Consider the following 24225-nt stretch of genomic DNA (forward strand, 5'->3'; position numbering starts at 1 on the left):
TTAGCAATGCCACTTCCCCCCTCCCCTTACCTCCCTCCCTATCCCTTTTGAAACATCTAAACCCCAAACATCAAACAGCCAATCCTGCCCTTGCAACAGCCAAGTCTCTGTAATGGCCACAACATCGTAATTCCATGTACTGATCCCCCCCCCCCCCCCCCAACCTAGTTTAAACCTTCCCCAACAGCTCTAGCAAACCTGCTCTCAAGGACATTGGTCCCTCTTGAGTTCAGGTGTAACTGGCTCCTTTTGTACTGGTCATACCTTCCCAGAAGAGATCCCAGTGATCCACAAATCTGAAACCCTGCCCCCTGCACAACTTTTTAGCTATGCATTCGTCTGCCATATCTTCCTATTCTTACCCTCACTGGCATGTGGCACAGTAGCAATCCAGAGACTACCACCCTTGAGGTCCTGCTTTTTAGCTTCCTTCCTAACTCCCTATATTCCTTCTTCAGGATCTCATCCCTTTTCCTATCTATGTCGTTGGTACCAATGTGCACCATGGCACCATGACTTCTGGCTGCTCATCCTCCCCTTAAGAATGCTGTGGACTTTGGAGATGCTCTGACCTTGGCACCTGGGAGGCAACATACCACAGGGGAGTCTCATTCTCGTCCACAAAATCTCCTACCTGTTCCCCCCACCAATGAATCCCCTATCACTACTGCAGAGCCAGACTCAGTATCAGAGACCTGGCTGATATGGCTTTCTCCTGGTAGGTCGTTTCCACCGCTCCCACCCCCCCCCCCCCAACAGCTAAGAGTGGCATAGATAGAGGACATATTAGGAAACTTTTCCCCATAGCAGAGGGGAAACTGGAGAGCATAGGTTTAGGGTAAGAGTTTAGAGGGGATCGGAAGAACAACTTTTTCACCCAGAGGGTGGTTGGAATCTGGAATATACCACCTGCGTGTGTGATAGAGGCAGAAGCTGTCACAACATTTAAGAAGTTCTGGACGAGCACTTGAAAGGCCAAGGCATAGAAGGGTACAGGCAAAGTGCTGATAATTTGATAGCATAGATGGGTACTTGATTGTTGGCGTAGACATGGTGGGGCAAAGGGCTTGTTTGTGTTGCATGAATCTATGATCCTGTGCACAGAAGAATTGGAAAACAGACTCACAGGACATTAAAGTCTGACCCTTAGGTTGACAGAGCTGTAATTAATAAAAACACTACTGGAAATTTGGTAGAGAAATGTAAGCCCAAATATAGCAAGGTGATAATTGATAGGAGTGAAAACAAACAGCAATTCATTTGGTAATAGATTACTAGTATTGAGATTTTAAAGATTCATTGTGGATCAGAAGGGACCAACCTGATCTAACAAAGAAGCCTTTAAAAATAGAAGAAATGAAATAACGTCCTTTGGCCAAAATCCTGCTTTTGTTGGCAGGGTTGAAATTAGATTGGTGTTAATTTTATTATGCAGTTAACCATGTATATGGGGATACAGTAACACTGTGGTGATGTTACTGGACTAACAACTCAGAGGCCCAGATTAATCATCCAATAATACTAGTTAGATGCACACTATGGCAATTAAATATCCAGGGAGATAAAAATTTAACATTGTTTAATGCTCAGCATGAAGTTATTAGATTGTGTTTAAAAAAATTCCGGTTCACCAATGTCCTTAAAACAAAAAAAAATTGCTGTCCTTACCAGTTCTGACCTTTAATGGACTAGGGATCCAGTGCAATCTGGTAGATTCTTAACTGCACTCTTAAATGGCTTAACAAGTCACTAAATTCAGAAACAACTAGGTATGATAAATAAAACACTGATCTTGTGAACTGTGCTCTATCCTGTGAATAAAGATAAATTGCCTGAGTACCTCAGAACTTGGGTCTTCAGGCCTTCACATGCTTAAATTGAAACTAGTTAAGATGGTTTAAAATAGAGCTGGGAATGGGCTGTAAATTTACAAACATCCTATCACTTCCAGCACCATCCCTCTCCACCATTTTAATTACTACATCCACATTGCCTCTTGAAGGCAGAAAGGTTTAAGAGCAGATTTTTGGCATATAAAAGGCTAAAGATGAAATTTTAGTCAATTTGAAGCCTTAACAAGATCTCAATTAGTTATTACACATGGTTTGGACTCCACAAATGAAAGTTCATTAGGATTCTGTTTGGCACGGAACTATAGGTGTGAGAGATTAAGTATTTTTATCACTACAATATAAGTTGTCATAAAGCATAACGAGGTCGGCTTTTTAGCCTATTGAATCTGCATCACATCTTTCAAAGATATGGCAGAAAAGGGTTGTGAAGGCGGCATATGGTATGCTTCATTGGCCAAGGACATTGAGAATGAAAGTTGGAACATCATGTTACAGTTGGACATAACGTCAGTTAGGCCACACATGGAGTATTGTGTGCAGTTCTCATTGCCACACTACAAGAAAGATGTGATTAAGCGAGAAAGGGTGCAGAAAAAATTCACAAGGATGTTGCCTTGATTGGAGGGCTTGAGTTATAAGGAGAGATTAGATAGGTTCTGTCTGTTTTCTCTGGAGCGAAGGAAGCTAAGAAGTGGCGTGATAGAGGTATCATTATGAGAAGCATAGACAGGGTAGATAGGCCAGAATCTGTTTCCTTTGGTAGGGATATCTAAAACTAGAAGGCATAAGTTTAAAGTGAGAGGGAGGAGGTTGAAGGGGGATCTAAGGGACACATTTTTCACACAAAGAGTAGTTGATATTTGGAACGACCTGCAGAGGAGAAGGTGGCGGCAGGAACAGTAACAACATTTAATGGGTTATCTGGACAGGTACTTAAATGAGCAAGACATCAGTATGGAATTAGTGGAGGCATGTGGGATTAGTACAGGTAGGCATGATGATTAGCTTAGACGTGGTGCCCCAAAGGGCCTCCTTCTATGCTCTATGATTATAAATATTTCATTTGTTCCATTCTCTCAATCCTTCTCCATATCCCTGCAATTTAGAATCTTTAATTATTTATCCATTTCTATTTTGAGTGGTCAAGTAAATTTCTCTCCCATTCCAAATCCCAGTTAGTACCGCATAGGAGTTTTTTTTCCTTCATCAATGACCTTGTTACTGATTCTTTTGCCACTCCTTTGAAACAGTACCTTTGGTACTGACCCTTTTGCTGATGGAAATGGTTTCACTTAATTTTCTTTGAATTCTTCATGATTTGATAAATCAATTCTCTGCTAACTGACTCTCCTCTCAGGAGAATAACCTCAACTTCTCCAGTCTGTCCATGTAATTTTAATTAAGTGCACCTCATTCTTATAAATCTCTTCTGTTCCCTTACCTCCATGTCCTTCCTGAAGTGTAATACCAGAATTAGACAGAATACTCCAACTGTATCTGGATTGATGTTTTATATAGGCTCAGCATAATTTTCTGACTTATTTAAAAGCCTTAGGATCCTATCTGCTGTGTTACCTCATCCTGCAACCTTTTACGAATGATACACAACAGCAAAAGGCCTCTCTGTTATGGAATCCCTATTAAAATTGTACCATTTATCTTGTATTGCCTTGCTTCATTCTTCCTACAAATTCTTCCTACAAAAAGGTACCCCCTCACACTATGTCACGTTGAATTTAATCTGCCTCATGTTGAGTTGTTCTGCCACTCAATATTGCTATTGTCTAGTAATGCCTTCTTTATAGCTACTATACTTGTAAGTTTAATATTGTAAATTGGTAAACTGGTTTATTATTATATGATATACTGAGGTACAGTGAAAAAACATTATTTTGCATGCCATCTATACAGATCATTTCTTTACAATAGTGTTTTGAGGTAGTACAAGGGAAAATAATATCAGAATGCAGAATAAAGTGTTACTGTTACAGAGAAAGTGCAGTGCAGGTAGACAAGGTGCAAACCATAACAAGGTAGATTGTGAAGTCATGAGTCTATCTCAGCATTCTAGGTGACCATTCAATAGTCTTATAACAGCAGGATAGAAGCTGTCTTTGAGCCTGGTGGGACATGCTTTCAGGCTTTTGAATCTTCTGCTCGATGGGAGGGGGGAGAAGAGAGAAGGTCTGGGGTGGGTGGGGTTTTTGATTATGCTGGCTGCTTTACCAAGGCAGCAAGAAGTGCAAACAGTCCATGGAGGGGAGGCTGGTTTCCGCAATGTGCTGAGCTGTGTCCACAACTCTCTGTAGTTTCTTGCGATCTCGGGCAGAGCAGTTGCCATACCAAGCTGTGATGCATCTGGATCGGATGCTCTCTATGGTGCATCAATAAAAATTGTTGAGGGTCAAAAGTGACATGCCAAATTTCTTTAGCCTCCTGAGGAACCAGAGGCACTGATGTGCTTTCTTGGGGCATTTACATGGTTAGACCAGGACAGACTATTAGTGATGTTCACTCCTCGGAACTTGAAGCTCTCAACCCTCTTGACCTCGGTACCATTGCTGGAAACAGGAACGTGTGCATCGCACCCCCTTCCTGAAGTCAATGACCAACTCTTTTATTTAGCTGAAATTGAGGAAAGGTTGTTATCCTGACAGCATGCCACTAGGCTCTCTATCTTCTTCCAAAACTCTGATTCATCATTATTTGAGATTCAGCCCACTATGATGATGTCATCTGCAAACGTAGATGGAGTTAGAGCAGAATTTGGCCACACAGTTGTGCGCGTATAGGGAGTAGAGTAGGGGGTCGAGGACGCAGCCTTGTGGGGCACCAGTGTTGAGGATAATTGTGCTGGAGGTGTTGCTGTTTATCCTTACTGACTGCGATCTGTTGGTCAAGGATCCAGTTGCAAAGGGAAGTGGTGAGTCCCAGGTCTATTTGTTTGGAGATGAGTTTGCTTGGAATGATAGATTGAAGACAGAGCTGTAGTCAATAAACAATAATCTAACATAGATATCTTTACTGTCCAGATGCTCCAAAGATGAGCGTAAGGCCAGGGAGATGGCGTCCACTGTGGACCTGTTTCGGCGGTGAGCAAATTACAGTGGGTCGAGGTTGTCTGGGAGGCGAGTGTCTATGTGGCCCATGACCAGCCTCTCGAAGCACTTCATGATGGTGGATGTCAGAGCCACGAGGTGGTAGTCATTAAGGCACATTACCTTATTTTTCTTAGATAACGGGATGGTAGTGGTCTTTGTAAAGCAGGTAGGAACTCAGATTGAAGTAGGGAGAGGTTAAAAATGTCTGCAAATACTCCAGCCAGTTGATCAGAATCAGGTTTATTATTACTGACATACGTTGTGAAATGTGTTGTTTTGCAGCAGCAGTACAGTGCAAAAACATAAGATTATTACAAATTATGAAATAAATAAATAGTGCAGAAATAGGAATAAGGAATAACAAGGGTTCATGGACTGTTCAGAAATCTGATGGCAGAGGGGAAGAAGCTGTTCCTAAATCGTTGAGTGTGGGTCTTCAGGCTCCTGTACTTCCTCCTCAATGGTAGTAATGAGAAGAGGGCATGTCCCGGACGGTGAAGGTCCTTAGTGATGGATGCCGCCTTCTTGAGGCACTGCCTCTTGAAGATGTCCTCGATGGTGGGGAGGGTTGTGCCCGTGATGGAGCTGGCTGAGTCTACAACCCTCTGCAGCCTCTTGTGTTCCTGTGCATTGGAGCCTCCATACCAGGCTGTGTTGCAACAAGTCAGGATGCTCTCCACCGTACATCTATAGAAATTTGCAAGACTCTTTGGTGACATACCAAATAAGATGAGATAAGATCTTTATTAGTCACATGTAAATCTCCCCAAACTCCTAACCAAGTATAGCCCACTGGCGTACCTTCTTCATGATTGCATCAATGTTGGGGCCCAGGATAGATCCTCCGAGATGTTCTGAGGACGTGGCTGGGGACACCATCCCAGACAGATGCTTTCTGCGGGTTCACTCTCTGGAAGACTGATCTTATGTCTGCAGTGGCGACTGTGGGTTCAAGTGCATTGGAGGCTGTCAGGGCGGGTGGTGACATTCCATTCCCCTCCTGTTTAACATGTGCATAGAATGCGTTAAGCTCATCGGGAAGGGATGCACTGTTGTTGGTGATGCTGCCCGACATTTTGTAGCCCATTGTAACATGTCAGCCCTGCCACAATTGGCAGCTGGTCTGGGACTCGATTTTGGACTGGTATCCCTGATAGCTGTACAGAGGCCGTATCTCATTTTTTTTTGTATCGGTCAGGGTTAACTGATCTGAACGCCGCAGTCCTGGACTTCAATAGGGAGTGGATCTCTCAGTTCATCTATGGTTTCTGGCTTGGGAACACCCAGACTTACCTATTTGGTACACAGTCCTCTATACGATTGTTGATAAAGTCCGTGTTGGTGGTGACATACTCATTGAGGTTGGCTGCTGAGTCTTTGAACATGGACCAGTCTATCGACTCAAGGTTGTTATGTAGAAACTCACTGATTTCCTCAGGCCAGCACTGTCCAACTGTGCCAGATCCTCACATTTCAGTTTCTGTTTGCATGCAGGGAGAAGGAGCTCAGTGGGCGGGGGATGGCTCGGTAGGTGTCTTTGATGGTTGTATAGCAATGATGAAGGGTGTTTGGGCCCCTGGTGGGACAGGAGACATGCTGGTAGTACTTGGTAACTCACTCTTGAAGTTGGCCTGGTTGAAGTCACCAGCTATGATGAAGGGGGCCTCAGGGTATCCTGAATCAAGGCTGTTGATCACAGAGTACAGTTCATTGAGTGTAGGCTTCACATTTGCCTGGGGTGCGATGTAGACTGGCATCAGGATGGCTGAAGTGAAACCCCGTGGCAGGTAGTATGCGCATCACCTCACTGTTAGATATTCCAAGTCAGGTGAGCAGGAACTCGCCAGGACAGTCACATCCAAACACCATGAGGAGTTGATTAGGAAGCAGACCCCTCTGCCTCTTGCTTTGCCCAAGGATGTTGTACCGTCCATCTAGTGAATTGAGAAGCCCTTAAGTTTTATGGTGCAGTCAGGTGAAGCAGGTGTAAGCCACGTTTCAGTGAGACAGAGCACACAGCAGTCCCTCAGTTCTCTTTGATACACCAGTCTCGCTTTTAGTTCATCGACTTTGTTCTCAATGGCCAGGACATTAGCTCGTAGTATGCTAAGAGGGGGGACTTGAATTCACGCTGCTTCAATCTCACCTGCAACACAGCCCTCCTACCGTGCTTCCGAGGTAAGTGGCTGCATCCGGATGGTCCTGGACAGGAAGGTAAGTAACCGCTTAAGGACAGATCTGGAAGACCTGGAGTGGAATCATCTGGACTGGAAGATAAGTGATATCAGCTCCAAATTTTGAAATAAATTAAGTCTTTAATATATATTGGAAAAAAAACTGTGGTTCTAGTTCTGAACTATAGGGAAGATGCAAAGCAACACACAAAAACGCTAGAGGAACTTAGCAGGTCAGGCAGCATCTATGGAGGGAAATGGACAGTTGATGTTTCAGCTCGAGACCCTTCATCTGGACTGGAAAGAGAGGCGAGATAGCTGATATAAACAGGTGGATGGAAGGGGTGGAGCAAGAGCTGGCTGGTGATACAAATCTGGCTGGGAAGATACAAGTATCCTTTTGGGTTGAAATGATAAAGAAGGGTGGGGTAGCTTAGGAAAGAAGTAAACTCTTTCAGTCATTAGATTACTATAAACCTGAAAGGAAAATAGAAAATGCTGGAAATACTCAACAGGTCAGGCAGCATACATGGAACAAGAAACAGAGTTAACACTTAAGGTCCACATCCTTTCATTTTATACAAGGCACTTGCATTGTTAATACCCATCAATGTACATAACTTTGTATAAGAAAGCTTGGGCAGAAAAAAAATATACTTTTGAGAGAAATGAAGCAATGACAAATCACTTGCCCTACCTAATGGATGTTGAATTTAAACCAAGCCATGACTAATGGGCCAAAAAAAAAACATTCACACACAATCCTTACAATCATGTCACTGTTAAGTGGTTTCTGCTTCAGGGCTGTCACACCTCAAGATGTTATATTCAGAATGTCACACCTCAGCTTATGACACATCTGTGCAGCAAAAATGAGTGATTTGCTGAAATAGTCACATTTTCTTAAGATAAAAAAAGTTAATTAACCAGATATGAAAAGATCAATAAATAGCAAAATGTACTGAGGAAGAATTAGCCAGCAGAAAAAAAAAATCAGATCTCTTAATTTCTTTCAGACCTACTGTAATTAACTAGTTTTGAAAGCAGATTATATTGCTCAAATAATTTCTAGAATCTATTTATGCTGACCATTTTCCTCCTTCAGTTAAATGTTTAAAGCTGAAAAAAACATTAATTAGTAATGTAACAAACTGAAGTTGCAAAAGGAAATCACACTCAAAATTACATCCATGTATGTGCATTTTCTACTTGAGATAAAGAGTATTTTTTATAGATCACAACAATGCATTTATATTTGAAGCAAAAAACTATAGATTATAAAGACCAGCATGAAAATTGACTGCACTTATTATTTCTTTTAGTTGCCATAGTAGTAACTTTTAAGTCTTACATCAGCAACTAAACAATATATAATTTTGTTTTGAGCTCTTGAAGGCATTGTTGTAAAATAATAGTAACTGTCATTTGGACTTTTTAAATAAAAAATATTAATGTGATGCATTGTAAATCACCAGGACATAATAGAAACTAATAATAATTGAGGGTAACTTGGTCATTCATAGTTTAGTATAAATGTGGGGATTTTTAAATCTTGGATCTTTTGTAATGCAGGTAGAAGGGTTCCTATTGTGAGTTGACTCTGCATTTTCTTAGTTAACTATTGGAATTAAAATCTTACATGTTCAAATAAAAGTAAGAGTTCAAGCAAGAGAATGGCTGAAGTGGAGTAATTAGGTAATTTCTGATCAAAAGGAATGCAGGTCTTCTAAAGAACTTTAAATGATAGTTGCACAGAATATCAAATATTCCCTTCTTATTAGGCTGACCAGTAGCCTTCATACCTTAATGGTGAAATTTTACATTAACACATTTAATATTAAAATAATAAAAGTACTTAACAGAAGTAGATATGTTAATAGATTCCATATAGAAACGAAAAGAAAAGAATGCAATCTGTACACTACATTAACTGGCACATTTTATGCTTAGCCGCCATTGTTGTGTTAGTCAATACTGAGAGAAGCAGGATGATGAGATTGAGTAGGGAAGGATGTGGGTAGAAATGAATTACGTTTATAATATTTGATGTGGCAGCCTCATTTTACACCATACTTCATTTTCTGTAACTTTGACTTTGGCATGAACTATTTCACTCCCGTAGAACTCATGTAATTGGAGATTGTGATTCTTACAAGAGAGCAAATGATCACATCAGACTTCTGACGGAGATGCAGAGCAACAACTTACATTTCACAAGTGCCATTAATGTAATCATATATGATAACATGCTTTACAAAAGCCTAATCAGTAAAGAATTGGCACTGGATCAAAGGAGATGGTAAGTCAGGTGAGCCAATGTTTAGTCAGAGCAGAATGTTTTATGTAGACTCTTTAAGTAGAGAAGCAAAGTTTAGGGAGGGAATTTCAGAGACCAGGGATTAGTCGCTTAATAGGGAACCAATGAGGGACAAAGTATATCTGAGATGCATAGGAAACATGAGTTAGAGTATTATAGAGTTCTCAGATGACTATTGAGCTGGAGAAGGTTACTGAGATAATGTGGAGTAAGACCAACAGGGTTGAAAGCAAGAGTGAGAATTTTAAAATCAAGAGATTGATGGATTGGAAAGCAACAGAGATCAGAGAAGTCATGAACAATGGGTGAGCGGGATACATTGCAAATTAAGAGAGATAAAATCAAGATCACAGAGGCTGAAATTAAGAAAAGGAAAAGCAAAAAACACACCACAACCCTATATTTATTTTTAATGTGACTCCTATAACTAGTTTTAGAGGGAGAACAGAACAAGAAAAAGAATCACTGGGACTGTTAAATATTGGATGAAGGTCTGATAATTATTAGCATTTCCTCTGGGTCATGGATAACTTGCTTCCCTCCAGTTCTGTGGGTTCTGCAAGTTTCACAGGTTGGCAACTGAGTTTGGTTGTGCTTACTGGGTAGATGTTGTTTGGAATGTTGAACAGTCCTTCCATTTTTTGCACATGATCTCCAGGTACTCCTGTGTTACAGGCTCAATCTCCTCACTGCTCCTTCCCTGCTGAAAGATCCTGGCACAGGTATTCCTATGAGTCAGTGAGGATCCTGCATATTTCAAGGAGACTTTGAAAACGTATTTGAAATGTTTACACAGTCCTCCTGGATATCTCCTGCCATATTCGAGCTCTGAGTCAAGCACTTGTTTCAGGACTCTGGTGTTGGACATGCAGATAATGTGGCCCACCCACTGGAGCTTGTTGAGTGTGGTCAGTAACTTGATGTGGGTCTGGGGAAGGATCTTGATATTGATGCCACCTTTAATGTTATGGCTATCCCTCTTCCCTTTCCATTTTGCCGATCTCTTCTAAAAGTCAAGTATAAGTGGAATATTTAATTACGATCTATAGTCACCTTTCAACCACATGTCCATAATGGCATTAGGTTTATTCCTGTTTTTTTTGAGCCTTTAATTAATTTATTATTTTGCCTCCCTTGTTAGGATGGTATTAATGTTCAGATAAGCAGTCTTCAATTTTGGCGAAACAAAGGACTGCAGATGCTGGAATCTATATGAAAAACACTGTGTTTTTCAATCTTCAATTTTGTCGTTGTAACCTTTTTCCCTGTTCTGATTTTAATTGTAAGTATACTTTTATGTTGGTAAGCATTGTTTTTTGCTGACAGAATCAGATTTTCATTAGCCACTTTGTCCCCCTGCCCTCTTGCTTTCTCTTCTCTTTACCTTTCTACATTTCCTCTAACCAGAAGCTTACTTTAAAATCCCAGTTATTTGATTTACTAGGACACTGGTCCCAGTCCAATTCAATGGAACAACTCCCTCTTTCTCAGTACTGTTGTTAGTGCCTCATAAATTGAAACCCATTTCTCCCAGAGCTATCTTTGAGCCATGTGTTTAATTTGATGATCTGTTTCCCCTTTGCCTAGTTGTAGTGTATGTAGTTGTGCTTTATAATTTGGACCAAAGCTGTTGTTTTCCCCTCAGCAGAACATCTTCCTTTATCTTATCTACGTCATTGGGTCCCATATGAACCACAGCAACTGGATCTTTCCCCTCTCACCTAAAGTTGTGGTCCAGCCTCAAGAAGATGTCCTTATTTCTGCACCACGTAGGCAACATGGCCTTCATGGATCAGACACGTGGCTGCAGAGAATAACATCTCTCTGTCCAACCATAATGCAGCTTATCACTATATTTCTTTTTATACCCCAACTTGAACAGCACCCTGTACTAAAGTGCTGAGATCAATTTGCTCATAAGTAAAACTTATAATGCTGCAAAAATTCAATCAATTTAGTGTAAGACTCAAAAGATCAGCATAATAGCTTATGGCATAATACTCTTATTTGTAAATTATGACATTTTCTCAGATTTGGGGCAGATGTACTGCATTTTATGTAGCTGTGACACTTTACGCTGTACTGTTACTGTTTTTACCTGTACTACATCAATGGACTCTGTGCTAACCCAATGTAACTGTACTGTGTAATGAATTGACCTGTATGATCGGTATGCAAAACAAGTTTTTCACTGTACCTCGGTACAAGTGACAATAATAAACCAATACCAAGATGCAATATAATTTTTGGAAACAGCAGTGAGCAGGCAGTTACCTCAAATGTTTTCAATACACTTTATGTTGAACTTAAGCAATAGCTTGATTTGAAGTCTCGTTATAATTTAGAAGATTACTCAACCTTTGACATAAGCTGGTGGATCAGCTCCTCATTTTAATTCTGATTTTTATCAATTGGAATACTACAATGAATAGTGTTCCAGTTTTTTTTTTGACCCATTATTTTCGAACTTCCTTCTGAAAACAGGACCAAATAGTACCTCCATCTTTATTGAAATTTGGTCTGGTGGAAGAGAAGGAAATTCTTATCAATGTACAGTGTACATTCCAACTTTAGTACTGAATATTCTGGTACAAATTAACATCTCCCTTTACACATTTGATCTCAAACACATTGCTCTCTCAGAATGTTTTATGGGTTCAATGCATAAAGTTCTGAAGTATAACATTTGGCATGTCAACTCATTTTTGAAAATATTGTTCTTATGAACTTGGTCCATTTTCTGACTCGTATTTGAGTTCATTAATCAATAATTTGGAAGCAGATAACCTCATCATACTTTAAAATTTGCAGTTTCACATGTTGAAATCTTAATCTTTGAACTGACATCTGTTTACAAAAGCACAAAGAATTTGTAGATGTTGTTGCTTTGCATTAAGCTCCAGCTTGATTCAAAAAATGTGCAATTTCAATCAGCCTCAGGACTGAAGCACATAATTCTTCCTGACAACCAACCAGATACCCATACCTAGCACCTAGCTAAGGTGCAAATTGTAACTACTGATTGTTATCAATAAGAAATACAAGTGTACATTATTTATTGGAAGTTAAAATTGTAAAACCTTTTGTAGTTTTTCATCTGTGAGAATCCAAGTGACTCCTCTAAAAATGCTAAAACATTGATAATGATATATATTCAACAGAATAGTAGAATAATTAGTTAATAGGCACAAATGAGATTTTCAATAATTTCTATTGAGACAGCTAGTCAAAGTGAATTACTGTAATCATTGTGAATAAACTCTGCATACAAGTGAGGGAAAATGTACAGCAGGTAGTGATGCCTTTTTATTTTGAAGGTCATTTTCTACACCTGACTGTTGTCCACCAGTATAATGAACTTGCCAGACTTTACCAAATAGAAATTTAAACTTAGAAGACATTGAAGTCCAGGATTACTCATAAATTATAATTAAAATTATGCACTATGTATATTTTCTTTATTCTGTTGACAATGGTTTTGTATACATTTTCTCTTTACATGTGAATGAGAACATGCCTCCCTTTTTTAAATCACTCCTTCTATGCTGCATTTGAAAGCTTATCCTTTGACTCCTTTTTCAATTACTCAGTGTATTTGGCTCTATATTGTTCACATTGTCTTCTTTCATCATATCAATGACTACCTCTGCTTGGTTTCTTGCTCAATCTATTATTTTACTGATGATTACCCTTGCCATCAACTTTTTCAGACTGCATGCTCTTGGTTCTACAAAATCTCCAGTCATTTTGCATTGCAGTGACTGATTGTTAGTTTATTTCTTGCATGCTCTTTTCACAGTTCTAACCAAGCATGATGAGTTATCTGTGATGACTCTATGCTTAGTACTTCTTCATTGACCATCAACTATCATAATTCTTTGTCTCACTGTATTCTCTGATTTAAGTTTCACATTTCTTTTTTTCCAGTCGATAAGTTTTATTTTCATTTGGCCATTTTTTAATCTCAGTTCTGAACCCTATATATAAAACTGATGTATGCCCATCATTCAAAGATTGATCCCATATCTGCAAAATCTCTACAAGAAAATGCTTATTATTTCAGAGACAATTTCTATCAAATGTGGCCTCCAACCTCTTTTAAGGTTATCTTTATCTACCTAATCAGTGAGGGTGATCTGTATTCTTCACTGAATCTAGCTCCAAATGCAGCCAGTTTACAGCTTCAAACAATCAGTCCAATGAATACTTTGGCAAATGTACATGGTTCAGAAATTTCTGGGTGCAATTTGCCACCTCTTTTTGCCTGTTCTGAATATACTTTGTTTGAAACTTCAAGCAGCAGTTCCATTTTGGAAGTTGGATCAGAAGTCCAGTCAATGAGGCCATGGACTATGTTGGGCCTTTCAGCAGCAATTGGTTTTGTATGGTGAGGCCTGAACAAGCCCATTCTATAGAAATACACTGACAGCTGGCTAAGCTGCACTGATCACTGAATAACATGAAAGCAAGAACTATTCCACACGTCACATAAAGAAACAGGTGTGGCTTGGTCCCCTGTAAGCTTGCATGGTTATCCCTTTGATATGGAGGAAGAGAGGAATTAAAGGAGAAAACATTCAGTCAGGCAAAGGAAGGCATTGTTAGAGGGGGACTGGTTGGCTCTCTGTTCAACAAAGAGGCAAACTGTCCTAAGGCTGTCCTGGTGTTGGATGAAGATGTGAAAGGTTTCGATATCCTAAGTGAAAAATGAGCCAATTGTGACCAAGAATTTGGAACCTGTCAAATTGTTGAAGGGTATCAGAGCTGTCACACACCAACGTGGGAAAAGACTAAACAAGAGGAGGAAGCATAGAGGCAAATTGAAATAAGTTCTATGGGACAAGAGCAGATAGTAACAATAGATATACTCAGACAGTCCTCCCTCTGAATCTTACAGTGGAAAGGTCCTTATGAAAAGTTATTGACCTGGATGTTGAACTCTGGCTCTCCAAAGATGCTGCCTGACCTGGTGAGCATCTCCAGCATGTACTGTTTTTATTGGGGGGGGGGGGACCAGTGATGTAAGTACACAAATTGTTAAAGGTGGCAGGTGACATCGAGAATGCTGAAATGGTGCCTTAGAAAATAGAGGCATTGGAAATTTAAAAACAAGGAGGTAATCCTGAGCTTTTGTAAATTACTTATTAGATGCAAGCCAAGGAAAGGTGTTTGAAGAAGGATGTCAAATCCTTAAGGGAGGATGGAGATAAGATTTATGGAATGGTCCAATGAAAGTGGAATTTTGATTATGTGCAGAAACTAGATTAACAGAGATTGTTCTCATTTGAGCAGATAATGTTGAAGGGATATCTAACAGAGAATTTCAAAATCAGATGGAGATTAGGAAGTATAAAGAAGGAGAATCAATTTTCAATGGCAGAAGGTTCCCCCATCAGAAGATATAGATTTGAGACATTTTTCAGAAAAAAATGGAAGATGAGGAGCAATAGTTTATGCATCAAGTTGTTGTAATCAGGAGTCTACTACATAAAATGCTAGTGGAAGCAGATTCAATTACAATATTTATCAGGGAACAGGTAAGTAATTGAAAGGGAACATTTGGAAGGTAATAGGGAAAGGGCAGAGGAATTGGGCTAATTGGTCAACTCTTTCTAAGAGCAGGAAGCGACAAGGTGTTCCAATTTGTTGCCAGCTGTGCTAGATCATTCCATGATTCTTATGACTCTTTGAGTTGGGATTGTAGTTAGTTTTCTAAGCTCCTAGTGAAATGCTGGGACTTGATTCCAGGATACTGATATCTTATCTTTCTACATCTGGTTTTCTAGTTCAGCACTTGTTTTTGTCCCTATTTTCAGGAAGTTAATTCTTGCTGATACATAATTATCTGCCTGTCTTTGACTGATGGTGACCTTAATCTTCTCTGACCTCCTGGAATTTTTCATTAACTTTCCTTTTGATTTTTTTTAGTATATGTGCTCTTTTCCTGCCTTTTTTCTTCCTTCCACTGAATTGTGACAAAAAAGTGTATTTCATATATCTAACTCAAAAAATTCTTTAATTTTATTTGAATCTAGTCAATCTTCTAGTTGATAATTTTGTTGCAAATATTCCCTTTGTTAACAACTGTCTCAAAATGACATTTATCATTTGTATATTCGGCTTTATACTTTCGTGTTGCTGGTGTATATCAAGTTGGACTATTGTCCCAATGAATTCTGAAATAAATCCTGAAATAATTGTAAATAAGAAATAGAAACAGGAGTAGACCATTCAGTGCCCCCCCTCCATGCTTTCTCCACCAGTCAATAAGATTGTGGCTGATCTTTTATCTCAGTTCCACTTTCATGCACTAACCACATACCTATTGATGTATGTCAATTAGCCAATGTCCCATCTGCTACGTTTGTCATCATCATATGTCCTGATCCACATAGGTACAGTAAGATGGAATTAACTTTGGGATTCACTATAACTTATTTTTCAGCAGTACAAAAATTAAAATTGCTTATTTTCAGTGTGAAATGCAATTGTGACCATTTCAGGCCAAAGCATTTCAATCTAGAAATTTAACTGAAATGCTAATGATTGCACATCAGCACAGCACTGATGGTACAATTCCCTTTGGAGTGTGGGTCAAGAAATTAAGATTGCTTCATTCTGGGAAGCAACTTCCCTTGGTCACTCAGAGAGCAGTCATGTTTGTAAAGCAATGTATGACCTTCAATTTATAAAGGAATCTTAATAAAGTCCCAGCCAATGGGAACCAAATCCACAAAGGCCTCCTTTGATATTTTTAAATATATCTATTCTCGTTTAGTCCCCAACTCATGCTCACAACTTTGCTAACTCCACCACTCCCCTCTTCACCATGCCAGCATCACATCCTAACAATATCCCTGATCTCTGGACTCTAGCCCCAATCTCCAGACACCTCTCCCTTCCCTGCCCTCCTATCATCCACCTTAGACTCTGTTCAGGTTCCCAGTCACTTGATCTCTCAGACCTCACTCTTGTCCCAGACTCATCTTATTTTCATTTGCATTGTGGAATGAGTAGGTGATCAGTAGTTCCCAAGGTCCTGGACAAGACTAAATCTTGTAATGGCAAACCTATGACCAGAACAGTCATTGGCATATTTTATGGCATTGTGAATTACTAGGCCACTATATCTTCAAATTCAGTGAGAAAAGGAAATGTTCTGTTGATAATCACCTACCATCCCCTTCTACTGTTGAAACAGTATCCCTCATTAGGAGAATGATCACATCATTCACAAGAATTTTAAGGACAAATAATACCTCCTGCAACATTACCAAACATGAAAATAAAACCTGGTGTCTTTCTTCTCTTTTGTATCTTAGTAAAACAGGGCACAAGAAATTCTCGTGTATTTCTAGAATTCAGCCAACTGATGAGCAATAATGGGTAAAATTTTAAGGATATTTTTCTCAGTAGATGAATATTTCAAATTCAAGGTTCAACAAATAATACAATTCTTCAGCTTCTATCATCAGTTACCAACACAATTCTCTTCCAGTGACTTGAAGTGGGGATTGTATGACAGTATAAAATATGCCAGTGTCTGCACAGATAATAAATTACATGATCTTGTGAAACCAGCTGTGACCATGGTGCCATTATAAATCCTTGGAATTTATGTCCTGCTACAACTTTGCTGCTATTGTATTCATCCCAATATATTTCTTGCAGTTAAAAATCCACAGAAATGTCAGGAAAAGTTGCCACATCTAGGCAACCAACACAGATAATGAACTATTGGAGACTTTTCCATGTTACTTGTAAAGTCCTTATGAGAACCCATATGGGTTCAGTACATGTGGGTGAATATGTGTTTGATAAGTCGATCCTAATTGAGTGCCTTGAACCAGATCTCTTTAGTTGCCTACATTTATTTAGGAAACAGATGGAGAAACATTTGTTATTCATTTGCCTTCTGTTTGTTATAAGCAAATAAAGACATGGGACCTGGACTATTAATTATAGAAGGTGTAATATTAGACGGGTATGCAGTGAGAGTGACAGATTTACTTCCTAATTCTTTGGAAGTTATCTACAATGTGCTTTATTTTGTATTTCAATTCTATGGAGATTTTATGGTGTTATTCATTTAAGATACAAAATCATACTGTGTGTAACAATCTATTTCATCAAATTATGGCAATTCTTGCTTTGCTAATGAATGGATGCACAGACAAAGCAGCTGGTCTCTTGCAATTAGTGTCCTCCTGAGCAGCCTGAGAAAATGGCAGAAATGTAATGTATAATATTTGTTAATTATTCTTTTATGGAAACTTAACTTTGTTCATTATACTAGTGCACATACATAAACATTATAGATGAAAATCTTGAAACGGTGTTACATCTGTTTATTAGAGGAATGTTTCTTTATTTACTGGCACAGGGGTAAATGTAGTTGTACAGTCTTATGCTCAGTTGGGAAAATAGCACTAGTGTCAGAAACTGCTTTCTTTTACAAATCACAGTTACCTAGCTAGTTTTGACACTAGATCTAATACATGAAAATGTCATTCTACAGTTTTGCTATTATTGTTTTGTTGAGATAGGCAGGCAAAAGACAAACATTACAAGCTGATCAGCCTTGAAATCTTAACAGCAATATGAATGCAGTGTCCAAAACATAATAAGCACAAAGTTAAACATGTATGTTCCTATCAAGTAAATTACTAGCCATGTTTCAACAGTCTCATTCCCAAGCATTTCCCTCAAGTGCCTATGCAGTTCCTTTTTAAAAGTTGTGATTTGTTCTGATTCCACCAGAATTACAGGCAGTAAGTTCCAGATCATAAGTACTGTCTGCATGATTCCTGTTAAAACAGATTTTTCTCACACATCCACCACCAACAGCATTCCTCCTCCCCTTTGTATAATTTGCCCGAACCTATAAATTGGTGCTTACTATTTCTTGATCATCTGCTAATCACCCTAACTAAACCAGTAATGATCTTATAGATCTCTATCAAATCTCCTTTGAACTTTCTTTGCTCCAAGGATAAACTTGCCTTCTCTAGTTTAAGCATCTAGTCCTTCATCTTTAGAATTATTCTGGTAAACCTTTTCTACATCCAATCCAATACTTTCATATCCTCTGTAAAGAACTGGATGTGGTCTCGATTGGCAGTGTAACCAGCTGGATTACTTGGGTTTAACTAATTCGGTATTTTACCCCAGAAGTTGAACAGTAATTACAGTCCAAAGGGCAGAGCAAGCCATTTACTTTGGAAACTAATGGAATGCCTTCACATAGAAATAGATTAGAAATTTCCCCTTGACTGCTTCCTGGATGCACTGCATAAACATTGCTTCTGCAGAAACTGCAGTGAGTGAATGGGAGAACTTTTCTCCTTTCTACCTTGTGGAAATTCCCAACAACAGTGCCACCATATTTAAAAATAGCACAACAGACAGGGTCTCTTAAGCTAGTGAGGGTCCTAATGTGATTGTCCAATAGGAAGAGAAAGGAAATAGATTGTCTATTTTAACTTCTCCTTTAACTCTCATCAGACCTGCAATTTTCCAACAGCTGTCTGTCTGCCATAGCTCCAGGTAATGGCCTCTATTCCAGTAAGGGCAAATGGTTTAGGATTCTAATAATAACCTCTGCCCTGCCACTTTTGAAATAACTTTGACAAGGTGTTTGCCAGTTGCCTCTGAATTGATTCATTCTCTTCTGGGGAGCATGCAGAATAGCTGCTTGAGAGAAAGTTAAGTTTATTGCTATCTGTCTCTTGCTGCTCATTTTAGAGGATTATTTGAGAAAAGGTACAACCAATGAATATCACCAAATTTCTGGATCATTAAAGGATCAGAACTCAATGGCCTGGAGTGATCTTTATGTTTACAACCAGTACTGACAGTGGATTGGTTGCAAGCTGGTGGTTGGCAACTTCAGTTTATTACAAATAGAAGACCATCAAGTTTCATTAAAGAACAGTTGAAATATATTTAATTAGGTTGGAATTTTTATGGTTTGGTTCAGACTGGAAAGAAGCCAGAAGGACCTCCTATCTGCATGGCTCTTGCTGTGAGATCAGAGACTCTGGTTCAGACCAAAAGGAAGAACCTCATGATTCAGATATGGCCCGCAAATCATATGTTGTGCACTAATTCCATAAGCTATCCTTTAAATGTCACAGATTGTCATTATCTGAGCTGGTAGCTGGAGTACTGAATCATGCGACAGAATTCTGAAAATTCAGAAGCCTAGCACTTTTTTTCTAGTGAAAATTGATCTGCTGGTCCATAGCAGAATGTAATTGTGAGCATTTCAGAGTCAAATCGCACCATGCCAGAAATTTGACTGAGCCATGCCAGCAGGAGATCACACTTGTCCTAATGATGTTTCTTCCCCATCAGATGTGCACATCAGGGGATTGTTCGTCATGCCTGGAGAATTAGTCAATTTTATTCTGAACATTGCCTGTCACTGGGCATTGTCAAAGCAACAAAGTTTTAATAACCTAACTATCTCTGTGGCAGCACAGTTTAAAGGCACCTTCCCTCAGTAGATCCAAGTCTAGCACTGGGAAACTCCCTACAGTTTGGATTCCTTGGGTGACCTCTGCAATTCTCCCCCACCAACATTGCACTGCAGCCTCGGGTCCCACACCACTACCTCAAGAAGGCAACATCTATCATCAGAGATCCCCACCATTCAGGTCATGCCATCTTCTCACAGCTACGGGAGGTACAGAAGCCTGAAGTCCCATACCACCAGGTTCAAGAACAGCTACTTCCCTTCAGCCACTTGGTTCTTGAACCAACCTGCACAACTCTAATCACTACTGCAATATAGCAACATTATGACCACTTTGATCACTTTGCACTACAGTGGAATTTTTTTGTTTTAATTGGGTTCTTTCTCATAAAAATTGTTTATAATTATGTTTAATTTATGTTTTTCTTGTGAATGCTACTTATCGGATGCTATTTGTCTGTGATGCTGCTGCTAGTAAGTTTTTCATTGTACCGATGCATACATCTACTTGTGCATATAACAATAAACTCAACTTTGACTCTGAGTCCCAATCATCTCCCAGACCCTAATTGAACAACGGTGCAGTATAAACAAGACTATCTAAATCAATTCGGTAGCATCCTACGCTGTGGGCCACTGCAGAATTTTTAAGGGTTTTGCCCATACCCAAAAAGGTTGATGGTAGAACTTGGCCTGCACTGAATTTTTAGACTATGGTGCCTTGATCTTCACTTTTCTCTTGCTGTTCAACCAGAACTTGCACAAAGATAGGGTTGTGGTGAGGAGAGAAAATGAGTAAGGAGAAAACTGGAAGGAGCACATGTATATTTCCACCATCTACTGTTTGTGAATCAGAAGATTGTGGGATAAGACAAGAAGGAGATGGTTTGAGGTTACAATTGAGGCTACTGGCCACAGACTCTAATAAAGACTTCAGTCAGAGGCAGTATCACCTTTTCCACAGGAGTATGGTGATGTAGCCACACCTGCCACCTATTGGTTCCCTGTCAATAGTTTTGTGCCACCATGTTTTGCAAGAATGAGAATGTGTTAGTGAGTGCCTTACATTCAGTTCTTGGTGATCTGTCTTTAATGATTGGATATTTGACTGTGTGTGCAAATTGATGCTGAGAAATATGGAAGTTTTGTTACAATTGTACATGGTGTTGCTGAGGTCACACCTGGACTTCTGCAAACAGTTTTGGGCCCCTTACCTGACTGGGATATACTACCAATGAGGCAGTCCCAAGGAGGTTTGCCAGGCTAATTCCTGGGATGAGAGCAGTATTCTGTCAAGAGAGGTTTAAAAGTTGGGCTTCTGCCATTTAGCAAAGTCATGGCTGATCCGTGTCACACTCCATGTTCCTGCCAATACCCTATATCCTTACTACCATATATTAAATAAAAATTATCTATCACAGATTTAAAATTAACATTTCATCTGGGATCAATTGCTGTTATCAGAAGACAATGCAAAATGTTCAACACTCTATGCATGTAGATGTTTCTTAGCATCAGTCCTGAAATACCTGACTCCAATTTTTATTCTGTGCTATTCCTAATCTCCAAAACCCGTAGAAATGATTTACCTGCCTGTCAATGGCCAGTGGCCTTCTCCTATTCCTCATTTTCTTGTGTTCTTTAGTCAATTATTTGGTTTCAGTTCTCAAAGACTCCACCTCTCTTGCCTGGGAACTCTATGAAATGGAACTAGACTATTCACAACCCTGATATTATGTTTGACCAACAGTTAACTTTTGCACCACATATAAGTGCTCTTGTCATGATTGCCTATTTTCATAGTTGTAGCATTTTCCAAATCAGTCCTTGCCTCAGTGCATCTAAAATCTTCAAATGTGCCTTTGTTGACTCTGAACTTGACTTCTCATGTCCAAAGTTTTGGTTATCTACTCTAATTGTGCTTTAGCGTCAATTTTATGTTTGATGACATGCCTATGAAGCATCTTTGGATATCTTTAATCTATTTTAATTTATTAATTGAAGATATAGTCAAGGTTCAACTTTTTCTAGCATTCTGTTATGAGTGACTTTATCAATACTTCCTGAAAGTCCATATAAACAACACCTATTGATATTCCCTATTCACTACTTTAGTCATCACTCATATAAAAATAATCAGTGAAGTCCACAAAGAATGTTTTACAATTTCGGAAACAATGTTAGCTATCTCTTATCCACTGAAACACCTCAAGGTGTTCAGTCATTCTGTCCTTAATTATAGATTCTTGTAATGTCCCAACAACAGATGTTAAGTTAATTGGCCCAATTCCCTGGTTCCCTTCTCTCATTGTTCTTAAATGGAATGACGATAGCGGTTTCCAAATCTGAAGAAATATTCTCCAGATTGAAAGAAATTTGTAATGTTATTCTTGGGGCTTCTTACAATTCCACATCACAATTCTTGTGGCTTGTCTCTTGTTAATGAATACCACAATGATCTCCTCCCTCTATTTTCTGAGTTGTGGAGGCTTTCCTGGCCATTGTATGAAATGGGACATCTCTCCTCTAAGCATCTCTCTAATGAATCTCTGGAATGTCACAGAACTGTGCTCTCCTCTGTTAAACCAATAGTCTTTAGCAAGTCCCAATCACCTGCACACTGGTTTTCATGATCTACAGCACCTCACCTTTGAGTGGTACAGATCGGATCTGTACTTCATACTGCAATATTAAGTGATGCTGAAACCACAAACAAATGGGTGGCCAACCCCCATTTGACAGCATGGTTATATCTGGTTGAATGTTAAAATTCTTATGTTGAGCAGCCAGCATTTATTTGGCATCCTGTCTTAATAAGGACAACTGAGCACCATTTAATAAAAGCTGTGTTCCTTGTGCTCATTAGTGAGGGTTATCCAATATTGCTGTCCAAAATACCGAATGAAAAATTGTGTCTTTGTTTCAATTACCTTAATATCTCTGAATTTTCAGTAACACAATCAGAAATTGATGGGGAAATAAAAGTGTGATGTTTTAAGTGTAACACAACTTTAATTATATATCACATTTATTAACTTCTAATACATGTTAAAGGTGAAAGCATTTCACTTATAATTCAAAATGTTAATTTTATTCAGATTCCTGTTTGTAAAATTCTTTGTGACTAATGCATTTTATACTTGAGATGTTCTTTGAAAACTAGTCTTAAAGCAGAAACAAAAATGATGTGACTTCGAAACAGCATGGAAATTATCATGCTGATGTTCTATGGTAACTGAAGTCTGTGACCAGTGGTGTATTGTAGGGATCGCTGCTGGGACCATTGTTTGTGATATATTTTCATGCCTTGGATGTGAACGTAGAAGCAATGATTAATAAGTTTGTAGATGACATGAAAGTTAGTGGTATTATGGATAGTGAAGATGGTTGTCTAAGACTAGAGCAGGACATTAATTGGATGTTAAGTTGGTCAGTGCATTGGCATTTAATATTGACAAGTGCAAGATGATGCATTTTAGGAAGTCAAATAAGGGTAGGACATATACAGTAAATAGTAAGTTGTTAAGGAATTTTGATGGACAGAGCGATCTTGGGGTTCAAGTCCATGGTTCCCTGAAAGTGGCAACATAGGTAGACAGGGTGGTAAGAAGACATATGGCATGCTTGCCTTCATAGATCTGGACATAGAATATAAGAGTTGGAACGTTATGTTGCAATTTTACAAAACACTGGTTAGACCATACTTGGAGTGAAGTTCTACACCACACGAAAGGAAGGATGTGGTTGTGCTGGAGAGAGTGCAGGGGAGTATCACCAGGATGTTACCTGGGTTGGAGGACATTAGGTATGGAGAGAGATTGAATAGGCTTGGTTTCTTTCCCCTGCAATGAAGGAGGCTGACGGTTGATCTGATAGAGTCATAAGTAGTCCAGATAGTCAGAATCTTTTCCCATGGTAGGGATATCAAAAACAAGAGGACATAATTTTAAGGTGAGAGGAAGGAATTTTAAAAGTGGTTGATATCTAGAATTCGCTGCCGGAGGAGCTGGTGCAGTCAGATACAGTCACTACAGTAATGAGACATTTAGGCAGACACTTAAGTAGGCAAGGCATAGAAGGTCACAGGCCTAATGTGGACAAATAGGATTAATGTAAATGGCCAAAAAGATGCATCTTAGACATAGAATATAAGAGTTGGAACATTATGTTGCAATTTTACAAAACACTGGTTAGACCATACTTGGATTAAAGTGTGATTGTTCCAACTCTTATATTCTATGTCTAAGCTGCATGATGTGGCGGGACGAAGAGGCCATTTCTGTGCTATACAACTCTATGATTC

The 24225-nt window shown here is 39.1% G+C and overlaps 1 protein-coding gene across 3 annotated transcripts in view; it reads left to right on the forward strand.

The window, feature by feature from the left end:
- Positions 1-24225, forward strand: part of nkain2 (sodium/potassium transporting ATPase interacting 2) — a 375717-nt gene that overhangs the window by 130148 nt on the left and 221344 nt on the right. The window lies entirely within an intron of this gene.

The sequence above is a fragment of the Pristis pectinata genome, chromosome 10 (genome assembly GCF_009764475.1).
Source record: "Pristis pectinata isolate sPriPec2 chromosome 10, sPriPec2.1.pri, whole genome shotgun sequence".
Taxonomy (NCBI): Eukaryota; Metazoa; Chordata; class Chondrichthyes; order Rhinopristiformes; family Pristidae; genus Pristis; species Pristis pectinata.